Source organism: Hemitrygon akajei, chromosome 2 (assembly GCF_048418815.1).
Source record: "Hemitrygon akajei chromosome 2, sHemAka1.3, whole genome shotgun sequence".
Lineage (NCBI taxonomy): Eukaryota > Metazoa > Chordata > Chondrichthyes > Myliobatiformes > Dasyatidae > Hemitrygon > Hemitrygon akajei.
The window spans coordinates 203,510,406-203,537,282 of NC_133125.1; positions in this window are offsets into that span (position 1 = coordinate 203,510,406).

The window sequence follows — 26,877 nt, forward strand, 5'->3', positions numbered from 1 at the left end:
TCCGGCGCCAAAATACCGTGCCCACAATTCACCGATCCTAACTGTCGGAAGATGGGAGGATACCAGTGAACACAAAGGAAACGCGGGAAGCATGTGTCTGTGATTACCGGCGCTGTAAAGCGAATGCCCAAACCGCCAGGCTGCCGTGTCTCCCAACTTCCTGAACTGCTAGCACAAAAAATCACCAGCAAATTTCCGTCGGGAGCTTTGTCTCCTCCTACCTCAGTGATTGCTCTCTGAATATTCCTCTGTCCACTCCTCCCTCAACAATGACCTCCCACCTGCCACTCATTCCTGCTCCACCATCCCCTACACCTCATCCCTCACCACTGTTCAGGTACCCAGAGTCCTTCCAGGTGAGACAACACTTCACCTGCGGGTCTGTCGGGGACATCCACTGTATCCTGTGCTCCCGGGCCGGTCTCCACATCGCTGAGTCCCGACGTAGACTGAGGGAACAGCCGGTTCCTTCCGCCTCGGAAAGCGAGTTCTCGGTGGCCAGCCATTTCAATTCGACTTTTCATTCCCATTCTGACACGTCAGTCCAGAACTTCCTCTGCTGCTGTGACGAGACACACTCGGGAGGAGCAACACCTCATTCCGTTTGGTTCACATCCGACCTGTTTCCCAACTGCTGATCGTTTATCCGGCTTCTCTCTTTATCCATTCCCATTCCAGCTCCCGTCAGGATTTCCCTTCCCCTCAACTGCCTAGTATGTACCTCTGGTACCCCTCCTCCTTCCCTTTCAACCCCTATCCTCCGCCAACAGACTCCTTCTCCAGCTATCACCTCCCAGCTTCTTCCCTCATCCATTCCCAACCTCTCCTGCCACCTCCCAGCTTCCCTCATCCATCCCCACCCCCTCGTACCACCTCCCAGCTTCCCTCATCCAGCCCCTCCGCATCTCCTATCACCTCCCAGCTTCCCTCATCCATTACTCCCCCTCTCCTATCACCTCCCAGCTTCCCTCATTATTCTCCTCCCCATCTCCTATCACCTCCCAGCTACACTCATTATTCTCCTCCCCATCTCCTATCACTTGCAAACTTCCCTCATCCCTCCCCACCCCCTCTATCACCTCCCAGCTTCCATCATCCATAACTCCCCCTGTCCTATCACCTCCCAGCTTCCCTCATGCATCCCGCCCCCTCTCCTATCACCACCCAGCTTCCCTCATCCATCCATTCCCCCTCTCCTATCACCTCACAGCTTCCCTCATCCATCACTCCCCCTCTCCTATCACCTCCCAGCTTCTTCCCTCATCCATCACTCCCCCCTCTCTTATCACATCCCAGCTTACCTCATCCATCCACCCCACTCCTATCACCTCCCAGCTTCTTCCCTCATCCATTACTCCGACTCTCCTATAATCTCCCAGCTTCCCTCATCCATCACTCCCCCTCACCTATAATCTCCCAGCTTCCCTCATCCATCACTCCCCCTCTCCTATAATCTCCCAGCTTCACTCATTAATCACTCCCCCTCTCCTATAATCTCCCAGCTTCCCTCATCCATCACTCCCCCTTTCCTATCCCCTCCCAGCTTCCCTCATCCATCACTCCCCTCTCCTATCACCTACCAGCTTCTTCCCTCATCCATCACTCCCCCTCTCCTATCACCTACCAGCTTCTTCCCTCATCTATCCCTCCCCCTCTTCTATCACCTCCCAGCTTCCTTCATGCATTCCGCCCCCACTCCTATCACCTCCCAGCTTCCCTCATCCATCCATTCCCCCTCACCTATCACCTCACAGCTTCCCTCATCCATCACTCCCCCTCTCCTAGCACCTCGCAGCTTCCCTCATCCATCACTCCCCCTGTCCTATCACCTCCCAGCTTCTTCCCTCATCCATCACTCCCCCTCTCCTATCACCTCCCAGCTTCCCTCATCCATCCATTCCCCCTCTCCTATCACCTACCAGCTTCCCTCATCCATCACTCCCACTCTCGTATCACCTCCCAGCTTCTTCCCTCTTCCATCACTCCCCCCCTCTTATCACATCCCAGCTCCTTCACTCATCCATCCCCTCACCCATCACCTCCGGGCTTCCCTCATCCATCCACCCCACTCCTATCACCTCCCAGCTTCTTCCCTCATCCATTACTCCAACTCTCCTATAATCTCCCAGCTTCCCGCATCCATCACTCCCGCTCTCCTATAATCTCCCAGCTTCCCTCATCAATCACTCCCCCCTCTCCTATAATCTCCCAGCTTCCCTCATCCATCACTCCCCCTTTCCTATCCCCTCCCAGCTTCCCTCATCCATCACTCCCCTCTCCTATCACCTACCAGCTTCTTCCCTCATCCATCACTCCCCCTCTCCTATCACCTACCAGCTTCTTCCCTCATCTATCACTCCCCCTCTTCTATCACCTCCCAGCTTCCGTCATCCATCACTCCCCCTCTCCTGTCACCTCCCAGCTTCCCTCATCGATCACTCCCCTCTCCTATCACCTACCAGCTTCTTCCCTCATCCATCACTCCCCCTCTCCTATCACCTCCCAGCTTCCCTCATCCATCACTCCCCCTCTCCTATCACCTCCCAGCTTCCCTCATCCATCACTCCCCCTCTCCTATCACCTCCCAGCTTCCCTCATCCATCCGTCCCCCTCTCCTATCACCTCCCAGCTCCTTCCCTCATCCATCCCCTCCCCATCACCTCCGAGCTTCCCTCATCCATCATTCCCCTCTCCTATCACCTCCCAGCTTCCCTCATCCATCACTCCCCCTCTCCTATCACCATCCCTCACCCATCAATCCCCCTCTCCTATCACCTCCAAGCTTCCCTCATGCATCCCGCCCCCTCTCCTATCACCTCCCAGCTTCCCTCATCCATCATTCCCCCTCTCCTATCACCTCGCAGCTTCCCTCATCCATCACTCCCCCTCTCCTATCACCTCCCAGCTTCTTCCCTCATCCATCACTCCCCCCATCACCTACCAGTTTCCCTCATCCATCACACCCCCTCACCTATCAGCTCTCAGCTTCCCTCATCCATCACTCCCCCCTCTCCTATCACCTCCCAGCTTCCCTCATCCATCCCTCCCCCTCTCCTATCACCTCCCAGCTCCTTCCCTCATCCATCCCCTCCCCATCAACTCCGAGCTTCCCTCATCCATCACTCCCCTCTCCTATCACCTCCCAGCTTCTTCCCTCATCCATCACTCCCCGCCCCATCACCTCCGAGCTTCCCTCATCCATCACTCCCCCTCTCCTATCACCTCCCAGCTTCTTCCCTCATCCATCACTCCCCCTATCACCTACCAGTTTCCCTCATCCATCACTCCCACTCTCCTATCACCTCCCAGCTTCTTCCCTCATCCATCACTCCCCCCTCTCTTATCACATCCCAGCTTACCTCATCCATCCACCCCACTCCTATCACCTCCCAGCTTCTTCCCTCATCTATCACTACCCCTCTTCTATCACCTCCCAGCTTCCCACATCCATCACTCCCCCTCTCCTATCACCTCCCAGCTTCCCGCATGCATCCCGCCCCCTCTCCTATCACCTCCCAGCTTCCCTCATCCATCCATTCCCCCTCTCCTATCACCTCACAGCTTCCCTCATCCATCACTCCCCCTCTCCTATCACCTACCAGCTTCCCTCATCCATCCATTCCCCCTCTCCTATCACCTCGCAGCTTCCCTCATCCATCACTCCCCCTCTCCTATCACCTCCCAGCTTCTTCCCTCATCCATCACTCCCCCCTCTCCTATCACCTCCCAGCTTCCCTAATCCATCACTCCCCCTCACATATGAGCTCTCAGCTTCCCTCATCCATCAATTCCCCCTCTCCTATCACCTCCCAGCTTCCCTCATCCATCCCGAACCCCTCCTATCACCTCCCAGCTTCCCTCATCCATCCATTCCCCCTCTCCTATCACCTCCCAGCTTCCCTCATGCATTCCGCCCCCTCTCCTATTACCTCGCAGCTTCCCTCATCCATCCATTCCCCCTCTCCTATCAACTCACAGCTTCCCTCATCCATAACTCCCCCTCTCCTATCACCTCGCAGCTTCCCTCATCCATCACTCCCCCTCTCCTATCACCTCCCAGCTTCTTCCCTCATCCATCACTCCCCCTATCACCTACCAGCTTCCCTCATCCATCACTCCCACTCTCCTATCACCTCCCAGCTTCTTCCCTCATCCATCACTCCCCCTCTCCTATAATCTCACAGCTTCCCTCATCCATCCATTCCCCCTCTCCTATAATCTCCAAGCTTCTTCCATCATCCATCACTCCCCCTTTCCTATCACCTACCAGCTGCTTCCCTCATCTATCACTCCCCCTCTTCTATCACCTCTTAGCTTCCCTAATCCATCCATTCCCCGACTCCTATCACCTCCCAGCTTCTTCCCTCATCCATCACTCCCCCTCTCCTATAATCTCCCGCCTTCCCTCATCCATCACTCCCCCTCTCCTATAATCTCCAAGCTTCTTCCATCATCCATCACTCCCCCTTTCCTATCACCTACCAGCTGCTTCCCTCATCTATCACTCCCCCTCTCCTATCACCTCCCAGCTTCCCGCATGCATCCCGCCCCCTCTCCTATCACCTCCCAGCTTCCCTCATCCATCCATTCCCCCTCTCCTATCACCTCCCAGCTTCCCGCATGCATCCCGCCCCCTCTCCTATCACCTCACAGCTTCCCTCATCCATCACTCCCCCTCTCCTATCACCTCGCAGCTTCCCTCATTCATCACTCCCCCTCTCCTATCACCTCCCAGCTTCTTCCCTCATCCATCACTCCCCCCCATCACCTACCAGCTTCCCTCATCCATCACTCCCACTCTCCTATCACCTCCCAGCTTCTTCCCTCATCCATCACTCCCCCTCACCTATCAACTCTCAGCTTCCCTCATCCATCACTCCCTCCTCTCCTATTACCTCCCAGCTTGCCTCATCCATCCCTCCCCCTCACCTATCACCTACCAGCTCCTTCCCTCATCCATCCCCTCCCCATCACCTCCGAGCTTCCCTCATCCATCACTCCACTCTCCTATCACATCCGAGCTTCCCTCATCCATCACTCCCCTCTCCTATCACCTCCCAGCTTCCCTCATCTATCCCGCCCCCTCCAATCACCTCCCAGCTTCCCTCATCCATCCATTCCCCCTCTCCTATAACCTCCCAGCTTCCCTCATGCATTCCGCCCCCTCTCCTATCACCTCGCAGCTTCCCTCATCCATCCATTCCCCCTCTCCTATCACCTCACAGCTTCCCTCATCCATCACTCCCCCTCTACTATCACCTCCCAGCTTCTTCCCTCATCCATCACTCCCCCTATCACCTACCAGCTTCCCTCATCCATCACTCCCACTCTCCTATCACCTCCCAGCTTCTTCGCTCATCCATCACTCCCCCTCTCCTATAATCTCACAGCTTCTTCCATCATCCATCACTCCCCCTTTCCTATCACCTACCAGCTTCTTCCCTCATCTATCACTCCCCCTCTTCTATCAACTCTTAGCTTCCCTAATCCATCCATTCCCCCACTCCTATCACCTCACAGCTTCTTCCCTCATCCATCACTCCCCCTCTCCTATAATCTCCCACCTTCCCTCATCCATCACTCCCCCTCTCCTATAATCTCCAAGCTTCTTCCATCATCCATCACTCCCCCTTTCCTATCACCTACCAGCTTCCCTCATTCATCACTCCCCCTCTCCTATCACCTACCAGCTGCTTCCCTCATCTATCACTCCCCCTCTTCTATCACCTCCCAGCTTCCCTCATCCATCCATTCCCCCTCTCCTATCACCTCCCAGCTTCCCGCATGCATCCCGCCCCCTCTCCTATCACCTCCCAGCTTCCTTCATCCATCCATTCCCCCTCTCCTATCACCTCCCAGCTTCCTTCATCCATCCATTCCCCCTCTCCTATCACCACACAGCTTCCCTCATCCATCACTCCCCTTCTCCTATCACCTCGCAGCTTCCCTCATCCATCACTCCCCCTGTCCTATCACCTCACAGCTTCTTCCCTCATCCATCACTCCCCCGCATCACCTACCAGCTTCCCTCATCCATCACTCCCACTCTCCTATCACCTCCCAGCTTCTTCCCTCATCCATCACTCCCCCTCACCTATAAACTCTCAGCTTCCCTCATCCATCACTCCCTCCTCTCCTATCACCTCCCAGCTTCCCTCAATCCATCACTCCGCCTCTCCTATCACCTCCCAGCTCCTTCCCTCATCCATCCCTCCCCCTCACCTATCACCTCCCAGCTCCTTCCCTCATCCATCCCCTCCCCATCACCTCCGAGCTTCCCTCATCCATCATTCCCCTCTCCTATCACCTCCCAGCTTCCCTCATCCATCCCGCCCCCTCTCCTATCACCTCCCAGCTTCCCTCATCCATCCATTCCCCCTCTCCTATCACCTCCCAGCTTCCCTCATGCATTCCGCCCCCTCTCCTATCAGCTCACAGCTTCCCTAATCCATCACTCCCCCTCTCCTATCACCTCGCAGCTTCCCTCATCCATCACTCCCCCTCTCCTATCATCTCCCAGCTTCTTCCCTCATCCATCACTCCCCCCCTATCGCCTAGCAGCTTCCCTCATCCATCACTCCCACTCTCCTATCACCTCCCAGCTACTTCCCTCATCCATCACTCCCCTTCTCCTATCATCTCGCAGCTTCCCTCATCCATCACTCACCCTCTCCTATCACCTCCCAGCTTCTTCCCTCATCCATCACTCCCCCCCTATCGCCTACCAGCTTCCCTCATCCATCACTCCCACTCTCTTATCATCTCCCAGCTTCTTCCCTCATCCATCACTCCCCCTCACCTATCACCTACCAGCTTCCCTCATCCATCACTCCCCCTCTCCTATCACCTCCCAGCTAATTCCCTCATCCATCACTCCCCCTCTCCTATCACCTCCCAGCTACTTCCCTCATCCATCACTCCCCCCTCTCTTATCACATCCCAGCTTACCTCATCCATCCACCCCTCTCCTATCACCTCCCAGCTTCTTCCCTCATCCATCACTCCCCCCTATCACCTACCAGCTTCCCTCATCCATCCACCCCACTCCTATCACCTCCCAGCTTCTTCCCTCATCCATTACTCCGACTCTCCTATAATCTCCCAGCATCCCTCATCCATCACAACCCCTCTCCTATAATCTCCCAGCTTCTTCCATCATCCATCACGCCCCCTCTCCTATCACCTACCAGCTTCTTCCCTCATCTATCACTCCCCCTCTTCTATCACCTCCCAGCTTCCCTCATCCATCCATTCCCCCTCTCCTATCACCTCCCAGCTTCCCTCATCCATCCATTCCCCCTCTCCTATCACCTCCCAGCTTCCCTCATGCATCCCGCCCCCTCTCCTATCACCTCCCAGCTTCCCTCATCCATGCATTCCCCCTCTCCTATCATCTCACAGCTTCCCTCATCCATCACTCCCCCTCTCCTATCACCTCCCAGCTTCTTCCTTCATCCATCACTCCCCCATCACCTACCAGCTTCCCTCATCCATCACTCCCACTCTCCTATCACCACCCAGCGTCTTCCCTCATCCATCACTCCCCCTCTCCTATCACCTCCCAGCTTCCCTCATGCATCCCGTCCCCTCTCCTATCACCTCCCAGCTTCCCTCATCCATCACTCCCCCTCTCCTATCACCTCCCAGCTTCTTCCCTCATCCATCACTCCCCCCCTATCACCTCCCAGCTTCTTCCCTCATCCATCACTCCCCACTCTCTTATCACATCCCAGCCTACCTCATCCATCCAACCCACTCCTATCACCTCCCAGCTTCTTCCCTCATCCATCACTCCCCCCTCCTATCACCTCCCAGCTTCCCTCATCCATCCATTCCCCCTCTCCTATAACCTCCCAGCTTCCCTCATGCATTCCGCCCCCTCTCCTATCACCTCGCAGCTTCCCTCATCCATCCATTCCCCCTCTCCTATCACCTCACAGCTTCCCTCATCCATCACTCCCCCTCTACTATCACCTCCCAGCTTCTTCCCTCATCCATCACTCCCCCTATCACCTACCAGCTTCCCTCATCCATCACTCCCACTCTCCTATCACCTCCCAGCTTCTTCGCTCATACATCACTCCCCCTCTCCTATAATCTCACAGCTTCTTCCATCATCCATCACTCCCCCTTTCCTATCACCTACCAGCTTCTTCCCTCATCTATCACTCCCCCTCTTCTATCAACTCTTAGCTTCCCTAATCCATCCATTCCCCCACTCCTATCACCTCACAGCTTCTTCCCTCATCCATCACTCCCCCTCTCCTATAATCTCCCACCTTCCCTCATCCATCACTCCCCCTCTCCTATAATCTCCAAGCTTCTTCCATCATCCATCACTCCCCCTTTCCTATCACCTACCAGCTTCCCTCATTCATCACTCCCCCTCTCCTATCACCTACCAGCTGCTTCCCTCATCTATCACTCCCCCTCTTCTATCACATCCCAGCTTCCCTCATCCATCCATTCCCCCTCTCCTATCACCTCCCAGCTTCCCGCATGCATCCCGCCCCCTCTCCTATCACCTCCCAGCTTCCTTCATCCATCCATTCCCCCTCTCCTATCACCTCCCAGCTTCCTTCATCCATCCATTCCCCCTCTCCTATCACCACACAGCTTCCCTCATCCATCACTCCCCTTCTCCTATCACCTCGCAGCTTCCCTCATCCATCACTCCCCCTGTCCTATCACCTCACAGCTTCTTCCCTCATCCATCACTCCCCCGCATCACCTACCAGCTTCCCTCATCCATCACTCCCACTCTCCTATCACCTCCCAGCTTCTTCCCTCATCCATCACTCCCCCTCACCTATAAACTCTCAGCTTCCCTCATCCATCACTCCCTCCTCTCCTATCACCTCCCAGCTTCCCTCAATCCATCACTCCGCCTCTCCTATCACCTCCCAGCTCCTTCCCTCATCCATCCCTCCCCCTCACCTATCACCTCCCAGCTCCTTCCCTCATCCATCCCCTCCCCATCACCTCCGAGCTTCCCTCATCCATCATTCCCCTCTCCTATCACCTCCCAGCTTCCCTCATCCATCCCGCCCCCTCTCCTATCACCTCCCAGCTTCCCTCATCCATCCATTCCCCCTCTCCTATCACCTCCCAGCTTCCCTCATGCATTCCGCCCCCTCTCCTATCACCTCGCAGCTTCCCTCATCCATCACTCCCCCTCTCCTATCATCTCCCAGCTTCTTCCCTCATCCATCACTACCCCCCTATCGCCTAGCAGCTTCCCTCATCCATCACTCCCACTCTCCTATCACCTCCCAGCTACTTCCCTCATCCATCACTCCCCTTCTCCTATCATCTCGCTGCTTCCCTCATCCATCACTCACCCTCTCCTATCACCTCCCAGCTTCTTCCCTCATCCATCACTCCCCCCCTATCGCCTACCAGCTTCCCTCATCCATCACTCCCACTCTCTTATCATCTCCCAGCTTCTTCCCTCATCCATCACTCCCCCTCACCTATCACCTACCAGCTTCCCTCATCCATCACTCCCCCTCTCCTATCACCTCCCAGCTAATTCCCTCATCCATCACTCCCCCTCTCCTATCACCTCCCAGCTACTTCCCTCATCCATCACTCCCCCTCTCTTATCACATCCCAGCTTACCTCATCCATCCACCCCTCTCCTATCACCTCCCAGCTTCTTCCCTCATCCATCACTCCCCCCTATCACCTACCAGCTTCCCTCATCCATCCACCCCACTCCTATCACCTCCCAGCTTCTTCCCTCATCCATTACTCCGACTCTCCTATAATCTCCCAGCATCCCTCATCCATCACAACCCCTCTCCTATAATCTCCCAGCTTCTTCCATCATCCATCACGCCCCCTCTCCTATCACCTACCAGCTTCTTCCCTCATCTATCACTCCCCCTCTTCTATCACCTCCCAGCTTCCCTCATCCATCCATTCCCCCTCTCCTATCACCTCCCAGCTTCCCTCATCCATCCATTCCCCCTCTCCTATCACCTCCCAGCTTCCCTCATGCATCCCGCCCCCTCTCCTATCACCTCCCAGCTTCCCTCATCCATGCATTCCCCCTCTCCTATCATCTCACAGCTTCCCTCATCCATCACTCCCCCTCTCCTATCACCTCCCAGCTTCTTCCTTCATCCATCACTCCCCCATCACCTACCAGCTTCCCTCATCCATCACTCCCACTCTCCTATCACCACCCAGCGTCTTCCCTCATCCATCACTCCCCCTCTCCTATCACCTCCCAGCTTCCCTCATGCATCCCGTCCCCTCTCCTATCACCTCCCAGCTTCCCTCATCCATCACTCCCCCTCTCCTATCACCTCCCAGCTTCTTCCCTCATCCATCACTCCCCCCCTATCACCTCCCAGCTTCTTCCCTCATCCATCACTCCCCACTCTCTTATCACATCCCAGCCTACCTCATCCATCCAACCCACTCCTATCACCTCCCAGCTTCTTCCCTCATCCATCACTCCCCCTCTCCTATAATCTCCCAGCTTCCCTCATCCATCACTCCCCCTCTCCGATAATCTCCAAGCTTCTTCCATCATCCATCACTCCCCCTTTCCTATCACCTACCAGCTTCTTCCCTCATCTATCACTCCCCCTCTTCTATCACCTCCCAGCTTCCTTCATCCATCACTCCCCCTCTCCTATCACCTCGCAGCTTCCCTCATCCATTACTCCCCCTCTCCTATCACCTCCCAGCTTCTTCCCTCATCCATCACTCCCCCCCATCACCTACCAGCTTCCCTCATCCATCACTCCCACTCTCCTATCACCTCCCAGCTTCTTCCCTCATCCATCACTCCCCCTCACCTATCAGCTCTCAGCTTCCCTCATCCATCACTCCCCCCTCTCCTATCACCTCCCAGCTTCCCTCATCCATCACTCCCCTCTCCTATCACCTACCAGCTTCTTCCCTCATCCATCACTCCCCCTCTCCTATCACCTACCAGCTTCTTCCCTCATCTATCCCTCCCCCTCTTCTATCACCTCCCAGCTTCCTTCATGCATCCCGCCTCCACTCCTATCACCTCCCAGCATCCCTCATCCATCCATTCCCCCTCTTCTATCACCTCCCAGCTTCCGTCATCCATCACTCCCCCTCTCCTATCACCTCCCAGCATCCCTCATCCATCCATTCCCCCTCTCCTATCACCTCGCAGCTTCCCTCATCCATTACTCCCCCTCTCCTATCACCTCCCAGCTTCTTCCCTCATCCATCACTCCCCCCCATCACCTACCAGCTTCCCTCATCCATCACTCCCACTCTCCTATCACCTCCCAGCTTCTTCCCTCATCCATCACTCCCCCTCACCTATCAGCTCTCAGCTTCCCTCATCCATCACTCCCCCCTCTCCTATCACCTCCCAGCTTCCCTCATCCATCACTCCCCTCTCCTATCACCTACCAGCTTCTTCCCTCATCCATCACTCCCCCTCTCCTATCACCTCCCAGCTTCCCTCATCCATCCGTCCCCCTCTCCTATCACCTCCCAGCTCCTTCCCTCATCCATCCCCTCCCCATCACCTCCGAGCTTCCCTCATCCATCATTCCCCTCTCCTATCACCTCCCAGCTTCCCTCATCCATCACTCCCCCTCTCCTATCACCATCCCTCACCCATCAATCCCCCTCTCCTATCACCTCCAAGCTTCCCTCATGCATCCCGCCCCCTCTCCTATCACCTCCCAGCTTCCCTCATCCATCACTCCCCCTCTCCTATCACCTCGCAGATTCCCTCATCCATCACTCCCCCTCTCCTATCACCTCCCAGCTTCTTCCCTCATCCATCACTCCCCCCATCACCTACCAGTTTCCCTCATCCATCACACCCCCTCACCTATCAGCTCTCAGCTTCCCTCATCCATCACTCCCCCCTCTCCTATCACCTCCCAGCTTCCCTCATCCATCCCTCCCCCTCTCCTATCACCTCCCAGCTCCTTCCCTCATCCATCCCCTCCCCATCAACTCCGAGCTTCCCTCATCCATCACTCCCCTCTCCTATCACCTCCCAGCTTCTTCCCTCATCCATCACTCCCCGCCCCATCACCTCCGAGCTTCCCTCATCCATCACTCCCCCTCTCCTATCACCTCCCAGCTTCTTCCCTCATCCATCACTCCCCCTATCACCTACCAGTTTCCCTCATCCATCACTCCCACTCTCCTATCACCTCCCAGCTTCTTCCCTCATCCATCACTCCCCCCTCTCTTATCACATCCCAGCTTACCTCATCCATCCACCCCACTCCTATCACCTCCCAGCTTCTTCCCTCATCTATCACTACCCCTCTTCTATCACCTCCCAGCTTCTTCCCTCATCTATCACTCCCCCTCTTCTATCACCTCCCAGCTTCCCTCATCCATCCATTCCCCCTCTCCTATCACCTCCCAGCTTCCCTCATCCATCCATTCCCCCTCTCCTATCACCTCCCAGCTTCCCTCATGCATCCCGCCCCCTCTCCTATCACCTCCCAGCTTCCCTCATCCATGCATTCCCCCTCTCCTATCATCTCACAGCTTCCCTCATCCATCACTCCCCCTCTCCTATCACCTCCCAGCTTCTTCCTTCATCCATCACTCCCCCATCACCTACCAGCTTCCCTCATCCATCACTCCCACTCTCCTATCACCACCCAGCGTCTTCCCTCATCCATCACTCCCCCTCTCCTATCACCTCCCAGCTTCCCTCATGCATCCCGTCCCCTCTCCTATCACCTCCCAGCTTCCCTCATCCATCACTCCCCCTCTCCTATCACCTCCCAGCTTCTTCCCTCATCCATCACTCCCCCCCTATCACCTCCCAGCTTCTTCCCTCATCCATCACTCCCCACTCTCTTATCACATCCCAGCCTACCTCATCCATCCAACCCACTCCTATCACCTCCCAGCTTCTTCCCTCATCCATCACTCCCCCCTCCTATCACCTCCCAGCTTCCCTCATCCATCCATTCCCCCTCTCCTATAACCTCCCAGCTTCCCTCATGCATTCCGCCCCCTCTCCTATCACCTCGCAGCTTCCCTCATCCATCCATTCCCCCTCTCCTATCACCTCACAGCTTCCCTCATCCATCACTCCCCCTCTACTATCACCTCCCAGCTTCTTCCCTCATCCATCACTCCCCCTATCACCTACCAGCTTCCCTCATCCATCACTCCCACTCTCCTATCACCTCCCAGCTTCTTCGCTCATACATCACTCCCCCTCTCCTATAATCTCACAGCTTCTTCCATCATCCATCACTCCCCCTTTCCTATCACCTACCAGCTTCTTCCCTCATCTATCACTCCCCCTCTTCTATCAACTCTTAGCTTCCCTAATCCATCCATTCCCCCACTCCTATCACCTCACAGCTTCTTCCCTCATCCATCACTCCCCCTCTCCTATAATCTCCCACCTTCCCTCATCCATCACTCCCCCTCTCCTATAATCTCCAAGCTTCTTCCATCATCCATCACTCCCCCTTTCCTATCACCTACCAGCTTCCCTCATTCATCACTCCCCCTCTCCTATCACCTACCAGCTGCTTCCCTCATCTATCACTCCCCCTCTTCTATCACATCCCAGCTTCCCTCATCCATCCATTCCCCCTCTCCTATCACCTCCCAGCTTCCCGCATGCATCCCGCCCCCTCTCCTATCACCTCCCAGCTTCCTTCATCCATCCATTCCCCCTCTCCTATCACCTCCCAGCTTCCTTCATCCATCCATTCCCCCTCTCCTATCACCACACAGCTTCCCTCATCCATCACTCCCCTTCTCCTATCACCTCGCAGCTTCCCTCATCCATCACTCCCCCTGTCCTATCACCTCACAGCTTCTTCCCTCATCCATCACTCCCCCGCATCACCTACCAGCTTCCCTCATCCATCACTCCCACTCTCCTATCACCTCCCAGCTTCTTCCCTCATCCATCACTCCCCCTCACCTATAAACTCTCAGCTTCCCTCATCCATCACTCCCTCCTCTCCTATCACCTCCCAGCTTCCCTCAATCCATCACTCCGCCTCTCCTATCACCTCCCAGCTCCTTCCCTCATCCATCCCTCCCCCTCACCTATCACCTCCCAGCTCCTTCCCTCATCCATCCCCTCCCCATCACCTCCGAGCTTCCCTCATCCATCATTCCCCTCTCCTATCACCTCCCAGCTTCCCTCATCCATCCCGCCCCCTCTCCTATCACCTCCCAGCTTCCCTCATCCATCCATTCCCCCTCTCCTATCACCTCCCAGCTTCCCTCATGCATTCCGCCCCCTCTCCTATCACCTCGCAGCTTCCCTCATCCATCACTCCCCCTCTCCTATCATCTCCCAGCTTCTTCCCTCATCCATCACTACCCCCCTATCGCCTAGCAGCTTCCCTCATCCATCACTCCCACTCTCCTATCACCTCCCAGCTACTTCCCTCATCCATCACTCCCCTTCTCCTATCATCTCGCTGCTTCCCTCATCCATCACTCACCCTCTCCTATCACCTCCCAGCTTCTTCCCTCATCCATCACTCCCCCCCTATCGCCTACCAGCTTCCCTCATCCATCACTCCCACTCTCTTATCATCTCCCAGCTTCTTCCCTCATCCATCACTCCCCCTCACCTATCACCTACCAGCTTCCCTCATCCATCACTCCCCCTCTCCTATCACCTCCCAGCTAATTCCCTCATCCATCACTCCCCCTCTCCTATCACCTCCCAGCTACTTCCCTCATCCATCACTCCCCCTCTCTTATCACATCCCAGCTTACCTCATCCATCCACCCCTCTCCTATCACCTCCCAGCTTCTTCCCTCATCCATCACTCCCCCCTATCACCTACCAGCTTCCCTCATCCATCCACCCCACTCCTATCACCTCCCAGCTTCTTCCCTCATCCATTACTCCGACTCTCCTATAATCTCCCAGCATCCCTCATCCATCACAACCCCTCTCCTATAATCTCCCAGCTTCTTCCATCATCCATCACGCCCCCTCTCCTATCACCTACCAGCTTCTTCCCTCATCTATCACTCCCCCTCTTCTATCACCTCCCAGCTTCCCTCATCCATCCATTCCCCCTCTCCTATCACCTCCCAGCTTCCCTCATCCATCCATTCCCCCTCTCCTATCACCTCCCAGCTTCCCTCATGCATCCCGCCCCCTCTCCTATCACCTCCCAGCTTCCCTCATCCATGCATTCCCCCTCTCCTATCATCTCACAGCTTCCCTCATCCATCACTCCCCCTCTCCTATCACCTCCCAGCTTCTTCCTTCATCCATCACTCCCCCATCACCTACCAGCTTCCCTCATCCATCACTCCCACTCTCCTATCACCACCCAGCGTCTTCCCTCATCCATCACTCCCCCTCTCCTATCACCTCCCAGCTTCCCTCATGCATCCCGTCCCCTCTCCTATCACCTCCCAGCTTCCCTCATCCATCACTCCCCCTCTCCTATCACCTCCCAGCTTCTTCCCTCATCCATCACTCCCCCCCTATCACCTCCCAGCTTCTTCCCTCATCCATCACTCCCCACTCTCTTATCACATCCCAGCCTACCTCATCCATCCAACCCACTCCTATCACCTCCCAGCTTCTTCCCTCATCCATCACTCCCCCTCTCCTATAATCTCCCAGCTTCCCTCATCCATCACTCCCCCTCTCCGATAATCTCCAAGCTTCTTCCATCATCCATCACTCCCCCTTTCCTATCACCTACCAGCTTCTTCCCTCATCTATCACTCCCCCTCTTCTATCACCTCCCAGCTTCCTTCATCCATCACTCCCCCTCTCCTATCACCTCGCAGCTTCCCTCATCCATTACTCCCCCTCTCCTATCACCTCCCAGCTTCTTCCCTCATCCATCACTCCCCCCCATCACCTACCAGCTTCCCTCATCCATCACTCCCACTCTCCTATCACCTCCCAGCTTCTTCCCTCATCCATCACTCCCCCTCACCTATCAGCTCTCAGCTTCCCTCATCCATCACTCCCCCCTCTCCTATCACCTCCCAGCTTCCCTCATCCATCACTCCCCTCTCCTATCACCTACCAGCTTCTTCCCTCATCCATCACTCCCCCTCTCCTATCACCTACCAGCTTCTTCCCTCATCTATCCCTCCCCCTCTTCTATCACCTCCCAGCTTCCTTCATGCATCCCGCCTCCACTCCTATCACCTCCCAGCATCCCTCATCCATCCATTCCCCCTCTTCTATCACCTCCCAGCTTCCGTCATCCATCACTCCCCCTCTCCTATCACCTCCCAGCATCCCTCATCCATCCATTCCCCCTCTCCTATCACCTCGCAGCTTCCCTCATCCATTACTCCCCCTCTCCTATCACCTCCCAGCTTCTTCCCTCATCCATCACTCCCCCCCATCACCTACCAGCTTCCCTCATCCATCACTCCCACTCTCCTATCACCTCCCAGCTTCTTCCCTCATCCATCACTCCCCCTCACCTATCAGCTCTCAGCTTCCCTCATCCATCACTCCCCCCTCTCCTATCACCTCCCAGCTTCCCTCATCCATCACTCCCCTCTCCTATCACCTACCAGCTTCTTCCCTCATCCATCACTCCCCCTCTCCTATCACCTCCCAGCTTCCCTCATCCATCCGTCCCCCTCTCCTATCACCTCCCAGCTCCTTCCCTCATCCATCCCCTCCCCATCACCTCCGAGCTTCCCTCATCCATCATTCCCCTCTCCTATCACCTCCCAGCTTCCCTCATCCATCACTCCCCCTCTCCTATCACCATCCCTCACCCATCAATCCCCCTCTCCTATCACCTCCAAGCTTCCCTCATGCATCCCGCCCCCTCTCCTATCACCTCCCAGCTTCTTCCCTCATCCATCACTCCCCCTATCACCTACCAGTTTCCCTCATCCATCACTCCCACTCTCCTATCACCTCCCAGCTTCTTCCCTCATCCATCACTCCCCCCTCTCTTATCACATCCCAGCTTACCTCATCCATCCACCCCACTCCTATCACCTCCCAGCTTCTTCCCTCATCTATCACTACCCCTCTTCTATCACCTCCCAGCTTCCCACATCCATCACTCCCCCTCTCCTATCACCTCCCAGCTTCCCGCATGCATCCCGCACCCTCTCCTATCACCTCCCAGCTTCCCTCATCCATCCATTCCCCCTCTCCTATCACCTCACAGCTTCCCTCATCCATCACTCCCCCTCTCCTATCACCTACCAGCTTCCCTCATCCATCCATTCCCCCTCTCCTATCACCTCGCAGCTTCCCTCATCCATCACTCCCCCTCTCCTATCACCTCCCAGCTTCTTCCCTCATCCATCACTCCCCCCTCTCCTATCACCTCCCAGCTTCCCTAATCCATCACTCCCCCTCACATATCAGCTCTCAGCTTCCCTCATCCATCAATTCCCCCTCTCCTATCACCTCCCAGCTTCCCTCATCCATCCCGCACCCCTCCTATCACCTCCCAGCTTCCCTCATCCATCCATTCCCCCTCTCCTATCACCTCCCAGCTTCCCTCATGCATTCCGCCCCCTCTCCTATTACCTCGCAGCTTCCCTCATCCATCCATTCCCCCTCTCCTATCAACTCACAGCTTCCCTCATCCTTAACTCCCCCTCTCCTATCACCTCGCAGCTTCCCTCATCCATCACTCCCCCTCTCCTATCACCTCCCAGCTTCTTCCCTCATCCATCACTCCCCCCTATCACCTACCAGCTTCCCTCATCCATCACTCCCACTCTCCTATCACCTCCCAGCTTCTTCCCTCATCCATCACTCCCCCTCTCCTATAATCTCACAGCTTCCCTCATCCATCCATTCCCCCTCTCCTATAATCTCCAAGCTTCTTCCATCATCCATCACTCCCCCTTTCCTATCACCTACCAGCTGCTTCCCTCATCTATCACTCCCCCTCTTCTATCACCTCTTAGCTTCCCTAATCCATCCATTCCCCGACTCCTATCACCTCCCAGCTTCTTCCCTCATCCATCACTCCCCCTCTCCTATAATCTCCCGCCTTCCCTCATCCATCACTCCCCCTCTCCTATAATCTCCAAGCTTCTTCCATCATCCATCACTCCCCCTTTCCTATCACCTACCAGCTGCTTCCCTCATCTATCACTCCCCCTCTCCTATCACCTCCCAGCTTCCCGCATGCATCCCGCCCCCTCTCCTATCACCTCCCAGCTTCCCTCATCCATCCATTCCCCCTCTCCTATCACCTCCCAGCTTCCCGCATGCATCCCGCCCCCTCTCCTATCAGCTCACAGCTTCCCTCATCCATCACTCCCCCTCTCCTATCACCTCGCAGCTTCCCTCATTCATCACTCCCCCTCTCCTATCACCTCCCAGCTTCTTCCCTCATCCATCACTCCCCCCCATCACCTACCAGCTTCCCTCATCCATCACTCCCACTCTCCTATCACCTCCCAGCTTCTTCCCTCATCCATCACTCCCCCTCACCTATCAACTCTCAGCTTCCCTCATCCATCACTCCCTCCTCTCCTATTACCTCCCAGCTTGCCTCATCCATCCCTCCCCCTCACCTATCACCTACCAGCTCCTTCCCTCATCCATCCCCTCCCCATCACCTCCGAGCTTCCCTCATCCATCACTCCACTCTCCTATCACATCCGAGCTTCCCTCATCCATCACTCCCCTCTCCTATCACCTCCCAGCTTCCCTCATCTATCCCGCCCCCTCCAATCACCTCCCAGCTTCCCTCATCCATCCATTCCCCCTCTCCTATAACCTCCCAGCTTCCCTCATGCATTCCGCCCCCTCTCCTATCACCTCGCAGCTTCCCTCATCCATCCATTCCACCTCTCCTTTCACCTCACAGCTTCCCTCATCCATCACTCCCCCTCTACTATCACCTCCCAGCTTCTTCCCTCATCCATCACTCCCCCCTATCACCTACCAGCTTCCCTCATCCATCCACCCCACTCCTATCACTTCCCAGCTTCTTCCCTCATCCATTACTCCGACTCTCCTATAATCTCCCAGCATCCCTCATCCATCACAACCCCTCTCCTATAATCTCCCAGCTTCTTCCATCATCCATCACGCCCCCTCTCCTATCACCTACCAGCTTCTTCCCTCATCTATCACTCCCCCTCTTCTATCACCTCCCAGCTTCCCTCATCCATCCATTCCCCCTCTCCTATCACCTCCCAGCTTCCCTCATCCATCCATTCCCCCTCTCCTATCACCTCCCAGCTTCCCTCATGCATCCCGCCCCCTCTCCTATCACCTCCCAGCTTCCCTCATCCATGCATTCCCCCTCTCCTATCATCTCACAGCTTCCCTCATCCATCACTCCCCCTCTCCTATCACCTCCCAGCTTCTTCCTTCATCCATCACTCCCCCATCACCTACCAGCTTCCCTCATCCATCACTCCCACTCTCCTATCACCACCCAGCGTCTTCCCTCATCCATCACTCCCCCTCTCCTATCACCTCCCAGCTTCCCTCATGCATCCCGTCCCCTCTCCTATCACCTCCCAGCTTCCCTCATCCATCACTCCCCCTCTCCTATCACCTCCCAGCTTCTTCCCTCATCCATCACTCCCCCCCTATCACCTCCCAGCTTCTTCCCTCATCCATCACTCCCCACTCTCTTATCACATCCCAGCCTACCTCATCCATCCAACCCACTCCTATCACCTCCCAGCTTCTTCCCTCATCCATCACTCCCCCCCTCCTATCACCTCCCAGCTTCCCTCATCCATCCATTCCCCCTCTCCTATAACCTCCCAGCTTCCCTCATGCATTCCGCCCCCTCTCCTATCACCTCGCAGCTTCCCTCATCCATCCATTCCCCCTCTCCTATCACCTCACAGCTTCCCTCATCCATCACTCCCCCTCTACTATCACCTCCCAGCTTCTTCCCTCATCCATCACTCCCCCTATCACCTACCAGCTTCCCTCATCCATCACTCCCACTCTCCTATCACCTCCCAGCTTCTTCGCTCATACATCACTCCCCCTCTCCTATAATCTCACAGCTTCTTCCATCATCCATCACTCCCCCTTTCCTATCACCTACCAGCTTCTTCCCTCATCTATCACTCCCCCTCTTCTATCAACTCTTAGCTTCCCTAATCCATCCATTCCCCCACTCCTATCACCTCACAGCTTCTTCCCTCATCCATCACTCCCCCTCTCCTATAATCTCCCACCTTCCCTCATCCATCACTCCCCCTCTCCTATAATCTCCAAGCTTCTTCCATCATCCATCACTCCCCCTTTCCTATCACCTACCAGCTTCCCTCATTCATCACTCCCCCTCTCCTATCACCTACCAGCTGCTTCCCTCATCTATCACTCCCCCTCTTCTATCACATCCCAGCTTCCCTCATCCATCCATTCCCCCTCTCCTATCACCTCCCAGCTTCCCGCATGCATCCCGCCCCCTCTCCTATCACCTCCCAGCTTCCTTCATCCATCCATTCCCCCTCTCCTATCACCTCCCAGCTTCCTTCATCCATCCATTCCCCCTCTCCTATCACCACACAGCTTCCCTCATCCATCACTCCCCTTCTCCTATCACCTCGCAGCTTCCCTCATCCATCACTCCCCCTGTCCTATCACCTCACAGCTTCTTCCCTCATCCATCACTCCCCCGCATCACCTACCAGCTTCCCTCATCCATCACTCTGACTCTCCTATCACCTCCCAGCTTCTTCCCTCATCCATCACTCCCCCTCACCTATAAACTCTCAGCTTCCCTCATCCATCACTCCCTCCTCTCCTATCACCTCCCAGCTTCCCTCAATCCATCACTCCGCATCTCCTATCACCTCCCAGCTCCTTCCCTCATCCATCCCTCCCCCTCACCAATCACCTCCCAGCTCCTTCCCTCATCCATCCCCTCCCCATCACCTCCGAGCTTCCCTCATCCATCATTCCCCTCTCCTATCACCTCCCAGCTTCCCTCATCCATCCCGCCCCCTCTCCTATCACCTCCCAGCTTCCCTCATCCATCCATTCCCCCTCTCCTATCACCTCCCAGCTTCCCTCATGCATTCCGCCCCCTCTCCTATCAGCTCACAGCTTCCCTAATCCATCACTCCCCCTCTCCTATCACCTCGCAGCTTCCCTCATCCATCACTCCCCCTCTCCTATCATCTCCCAGCTTCTTCCCTCATCCATCACTCCCCCCCTATCGCCTAGCAGCTTCCCTCATCCATCACTCCCACTCTCCTATCACCTCCCAGCTACTTCCCTCATCCATCACTCCCCTTCTCCTATCATCTCGCAGCTTCCCTCATCCATCACTCACCCTCTCCTATCACCTCCCAGCTTCTTCCCTCATCCATCACTCCCCCCCTATCGCCTACCAGCTTCCCTCATCCATCACTCCCACTCTCTTATCATCTCCCAGCTTCTTCCCTCATCCATCACTCCCCCTCACCTATCACCTACCAGCTTCCCTCATCCATCACTCCCCCTCTCCTATCACCTCCCAGCTAATTCCCTCATCCATCACTCCCCCTCTCCTATCACCTCCCAGCTACTTCCCTCATCCATCACTCCCCCCTCTCTTATCACATCCCAGCTTACCTCATCCATCCACCCCTCTCCTATCACCTCCCAGCTTCTTCCCTCATCCATCACTCCCCCCTATCACCTACCAGCTTCCCTCATCCATCCACCCCACTCCTATCACCTCCCAGCTTCTTCCCTCATCCATTACTCCGACTCTCCTATAATCTCCCAGCATCCCTCATCCATCACAACCCCTCTCCTATAATCTCCCAGCTTCTTCCATCATCCATCACGCCCCCTCTCCTATCACCTACCAGCTTCTTCCCTCATCTATCACTCCCGCTCTTCTATCACCTCCCAGCTTCCCTCATCCATCCATTCCCCCTCTCCTATCACCTCCCAGCTTCCCTCATCCATCCATTCCCCCTGTCCTATCACCTCCCAGCTTCCCTCATGCATCCCGCCCCCTCTCCTATCACCTCCCAGCTTCCCTCATCCATGCATTCCCCCTCTCCTATCATCTCACAGCTTCCCTCATCCATCACTCCCCCTCTCCTATCACCTCCCAGCTTCTTCCTTCATCCATCACTCCCCCATCACCTACCAGCTTCCCTCATCCATCACTCCCACTCTCCTATCACCACCCAGCGTCTTCCCTCATCCATCACTCCCCCTCTCCTATCACCTCCCAGCTTCCCTCATGCATCCCGTCCCCTCTCCTATCACCTCCCAGCTTCCCTCATCCATCACTCCCCCTCTCCTATCACCTCCCAGCTTCTTCCCTCATCCATCACTCCCCCCCTATCACCTCCCAGCTTCTTCCCTCATCCATCACTCCCCACTCTCTTATCACATCCCAGCCTACCTCATCCATCCAACCCACTCCTATCACCTCCCAGCTTCTTCCCTCATCCATCACTCCCCCCCTCCTATCACCTCCCAGCTTCCCTCATCCATCCATTCCCCCTCTCCTATAACCTCCCAGCTTCCCTCATGCATTCCGCCCCCTCTCCTATCACCTCGCAGCTTCCCTCATCCATCCATTCCCCCTCTCCTATCACCTCACAGCTTCCCTCATCCATCACTCCCCCTCTACTATCACCTCCCAGCTTCTTCCCTCATCCATCACTCCCCCTATCACCTACCAGCTTCCCTCATCCATCACTCCCACTCTCCTATCACCTCCCAGCTTCTTCGTTCATACATCACTCCCCCTCTCCTATAATCTCACAGCTTCTTCCATCATCCATCACTCCCCCTTTCCTATCACCTACCAGCTTCTTCCCTCATCTATCACTCCCCCTCTTCTATCAACTCTTAGCTTCCCTAATCCATCCATTCCCCCACTCCTATCACCTCACAGCTTCTTCCCTCATCCATCACTCCCCCTCTCCTATAATCTCCCACCTTCCCTCATCCATCACTCCCCCTCTCCTATAATCTCCAAGCTTCTTCCATCATCCATCACTCCCCCTTTCCTATCACCTACCAGCTTCCCTCATTCATCACTCCCCCTCTCCTATCACCTACCAGCTGCTTCCCTCATCTATCACTCCCCCTCTTCTATCACATCCCAGCTTCCCTCATCCATCCATTCCCCCTCTCCTATCACCTCCCAGCTTCCCGCATGCATCCCGCCCCCTCTCCTATCACCTCCCAGCTTCCTTCATCCATCCATTCCCCCTCTCCTATCACCTCCCAGCTTCCTTCATCCATCCATTCCCCCTCTCCTATCACCACACAGCTTCCCTCATCCATCACTCCCCTTCTCCTATCACCTCGCAGCTTCCCTCATCCATCACTCCCCCTGTCCTATCACCTCACAGCTTCTTCCCTCATCCATCACTCCCCCGCATCACCTACCAGCTTCCCTCATCCATCACTCTGACTCTCCTATCACCTCCCAGCTTCTTCCCTCATCCATCACTCCCCCTCACCTATAAACTCTCAGCTTCCCTCATCCATCACTCCCTCCTCTCCTATCACCTCCCAGCTTCCCTCAATCCATCACTCCGCATCTCCTATCACCTCCCAGCTCCTTCCCTCATCCATCCCTCCCCCTCACCAATCACCTCCCAGCTCCTTCCCTCATCCATCCCCTCCCCATCACCTCCGAGCTTCCCTCATCCATCATTCCCCTCTCCTATCACCTCCCAGCTTCCCTCATCCATCCCGCCCCCTCTCCTATCACCTCCCAGCTTCCCTCATCCATCCATTCCCCCTCTCCTATCACCTCCCAGCTTCCCTCATGCATTCCGCCCCCTCTCCTATCAGCTCACAGCTTCCCTAATCCATCACTCCCCCTCTCCTATCACCTCGCAGCTTCCCTCATCCATCACTCCCCCTCTCCTATCATCTCCCAGCTTCTTCCCTCATCCATCACTCCCCCCCTATCGCCTAGCAGCTTCCCTCATCCATCACTCCCACTCTCCTATCACCTCCCAGCTACTTCCCTCATCCATCACTCCCCTTCTCCTATCATCTCGCAGCTTCCCTCATCCATCACTCACCCTCTCCTATCACCTCCCAGCTTCTTCCCTCATCCATCACTCCCCCCCTATCGCCTACCAGCTTCCCTCATCCATCACTCCCACTCTCTTATCATCTCCCAGCTTCTTCCCTCATCCATCACTCCCCCTCACCTATCACCTACCAGCTTCCCTCATCCATCACTCCCCCTCTCCTATCACCTCCCAGCTAATTCCCTCATCCATCACTCCCCCTCTCCTATCACCTCCCAGCTACTTCCCTCATCCATCACTCCCCCCTCTCTTATCACATCCCAGCTTACCTCATCCATCCACCCCTCTCCTATCACCTCCCAGCTTCTTCCCTCATCCATCACTCCCCCCCTATCACCTACCAGCTTCCCTCATCCATCCACCCCACTCCTATCACCTCCCAGCTTCTTCCCTCATCCATTACTCCGACTCTCCTATAATCTCCCAGCATCCCTCATCCATCACAACCCCTCTCCTATAATCTCCCAGCTTCTTCCATCATCCATCACGCCCCCTCTCCTATCACCTACCAGCTTCTTCCCTCATCTATCACTCCCGCTCTTCTATCACCTCCCAGCTTCCCTCATCCATCCATTCCCCCTCTCCTATCACCTCCCAGCTTCCCTCATCCATCCATTCCCCCTGTCCTATCACCTCCCAGCTTCCCTCATGCATCCCGCCCCCTCTCCTATCACCTCCCAGCTTCCCTCATCCATGCATTCCCCCTCTCCTATCATCTCACAGCTTCCCTCATCCATCACTCCCCCTCTCCTATCCCCTCCCAGCTTCTTCCTTCATCCATCACTCCCCCATCACCTACCAGCTTCCCTCATCCATCACTCCCACTCTCCTATCACCACCCAGCGTCTTCCCTCATCCATCACTCCCCCTCTCCTATCACCTCCCAGCTTCCCTCATGCATCCCGTCCCCTCTCCTATCACCTCCCAGCTTCCCTCATCCATCACTCCCCCTCTCCTATCACCTCCCAGCTTCTTCCCTCATCCATCACTCCCCCCCTATCACCTCCCAGCTTCTTCCCTCATCCATCACTCCCCACTCTCTTATCACATCCCAGCCTACCTCATCCATCCAACCCACTCCTATCACCTCCCAGCTTCTTCCCTCATCCATCACTCCCCCTCTCCTATAATCTCCCAGCTTCCCTCATCCATCACTCCCCCTCTCCGATAATCTCCAAGCTTCTTCCATCATCCATCACTCCCGCTTTCCTATCACCTACCAGCTTCTTCCCTCATCTATCACTCCCCCTCTTCTATCACCTCCCAGCTTCCTTCATCCATCACTCCCCCTCTCCTATCACCTCGCAGCTTCCCTCATCCATTACTCCCCCTCTCCTATCACCTCCCAGCTTCTTCCCTCATCCATCACTCCCCCCCATCACCTACCAGCTTCCCTCATCCATCACTCCCACTCTCCTATCACCTCCCAGCTTCTTCCCTCATCCATCACTCCCCCTCACCTATCAGCTCTCAGCTTCCCTCATCCATCACTCCCCCCTCTCCTATCACCTCCCAGCTTCCCTCATCCATCACTCCCCTCTCCTATCACCTACCAGCTTCTTCCCTCATCCATCACTCCCCCTCTCCTATCACCTACCAGCTTCTTCCCTCATCTATCCCTCCCCCTCTTCTATCACCTCCCAGCTTCCTTCATGCATCCCGCCTCCACTCCTATCACCTCCCAGCATCCCTCATCCATCCATTCCCCCTCTCCTATCACCTCACAGCTTCCCTCATCCATCACTCCCCCTCTCCTATCACCTCGCAGCTTCCCTCATCCATCACTCCCCCTCTCCTATCACCTCCCAGCTTCTTCCCTCATCCATCACTCCCCCTCTCCTATCACCTCCCAGCTTCCCTCATCCATCCATTCCCCCTCTCCTATCACCTACCAGCTTCCCTCATCCATCACTCCCACTCTCGTATCACCTCCCAGCTTCTTCCCTCATCCATCACTCCCCCTCACCTATCACCTACCAGTGTCCCTCATCCATCACACCCCCTCACCTATCACCTACCAGCGTCCCTCATCCATCACTCCCCCTCTCCAATCACCTCCCAGCTAATTCTCTCATCCATCACTCCCCCTCTCCTATCACCTCACAGCTACTTCCCTCATCCATCACTCCCCCCTCTCTTATCACATCCCAGCTTACCTCATCCATCCACCCCTCTCCTATCACCTCCCAGCTTCTTCCCTCATCCATCACTCCCCCCTATCACCTACCAGCTTCCCTCATCCATCCACCCCACTCCTATCACCTCCCAGCTTCTTCCCTCATCCATTACTTCGACTCTCCTATAATCTCCCAGCATCCCTCATCCATCACAACCCCCTCCTATAATCTCCCAGCTTCTTCCATCATCCATCACGCCCCCTCTCCTATCACCTACCAGCTTCTTCCCTCATCTATCACTCCCCCTCTTCTATCACCTCCCAGCTTCCCTCATCCATCCATTCCCCCTCTCCTATCACCTCCCAGCTTCCCTCATCCATCCATTCCCCCTCTCCTATCACCTCCCAGCTTCCCTCATGCATCCCGCCCCCTCTCCTATCACCTCCCAGCTTCCCTCATCCATGCATTCCCCCTCTCCTATCATCTAATAGCTTCCCTCATCCATCACTCCCCCTCTCCTATCACCTCACAGCTTCTCTCATCCATCACTCCCACTCTCCTATCACCACCCAGCGTCTTCCCTCATCCATCACTCCCCCCCTATCACCTCCCAGCTTCTTCCCTCATCCATCACTCCCCCCTCTCTTATCACATCCCAGCCTACCTCATCCATCCAACCCACTCCTATCACCTCCCAGCTTCTTCCCTCATCCATCACTCCCCCTCTCCTATAATCTCCCAGCTTCCCTCATCCATCACTCCCCCTCTCCGATAATCTCCAAGCTTCTTCCAT